Below are 1,182 nucleotides of genomic sequence, written 5' to 3' on the forward strand. Positions count from 1 at the left end.
TGTAGTACCTTTTATTTCTTTATTCTCATATCAATGGACGTTTCAGTATATTCACTCTTTACTTATAGAAACAATGCTTACATGGAATAGCCTTGTGCTGTGTCATAAAAAACGTGCGTCTCCAGTCTGACAAGAGCCAGTGGTTCTCTAAAGCGGGCTGTACTATTTTTCAGTCTCAGTAGAAGTATTCGAAAGTTCCTGGTTTCCACATCTTTGGAAATTTTGTCTGGTGAACGTTTGTTGAGCTGATGAGTGAAATATACGCCACCGTTACAACGAGCTTTTCTGTGACTGCTCGAGTCTGGGCAGTGTTTTCACATGCGTGTTGACAATGAGGCTCCCCTCCCTGGCGAGTCACCACCGTCCATTCTTGGTCTGGTTTTCTGTTGGGCTGTGGGGCGTTTTCTTAGTGAGTTACAGGAGACCTTGCAAATATCCTCCAGTTCACTGATCTCTTGCATATGTTACCATACATTTTTTTTCACGTGTTTTTTATTTTGAAGTCAAACCGATATACCTTGTCCTTTATGGTTTGGGGGGAGTTGAGGGTGTCTTTAAGAAGCCTTCTCTACCTTGAGGTCATATCCTAATCTCCTTTTCCTTACAGTGTTACAGGATTTTTTAAAATGTTAAATCTTTAAATTATCTGGAATTTATTTTTGTACGGTATAAGGTCAGAATTCAAGTTTTTATTTTTCCGTATGGTGAAACAGTTACCCCAGCATCGTTATTAAGAGTCTTTCTTTTCTCAGGTGGCTGGTGGTTCTCGGTCAGACCCCCACTCCCCCACATTTGCTGGAGTGTGTGGGCTCTGTTCTGGTTTAGTGCAAGCTCTGGGTTCCCGTCACACTGGCACCCTCAGTTACTGTCGCTTTGCAGCTGAGTACCTTGTAGGGTGAGCACCTCTATTCTATACACATGTTAGAACCAACTGGTCAATTTCCAGAAAAATTCTGTTGCACATTTCATTGGAATTACATGCCTCTAATTCATTTATTTAGTCACTTGGTAAATATATTTCGAGCATGGCACACACATGCCAGGCTATTATAAGAACTATTAGACTATTACAAGAACTGCGAATATATAGCAGTGAACAAAAAATAGACCAAGTCCCCGTCCTTGTGGAGCCGGTACTCCGTCAGGGAGGATCAATACATAACCTGTCATTGTGGTCAATGC

The sequence above is a fragment of the Balaenoptera ricei genome, chromosome 10, assembly GCF_028023285.1.
Source record: "Balaenoptera ricei isolate mBalRic1 chromosome 10, mBalRic1.hap2, whole genome shotgun sequence".
Lineage (NCBI taxonomy): Eukaryota > Metazoa > Chordata > Mammalia > Artiodactyla > Balaenopteridae > Balaenoptera > Balaenoptera ricei.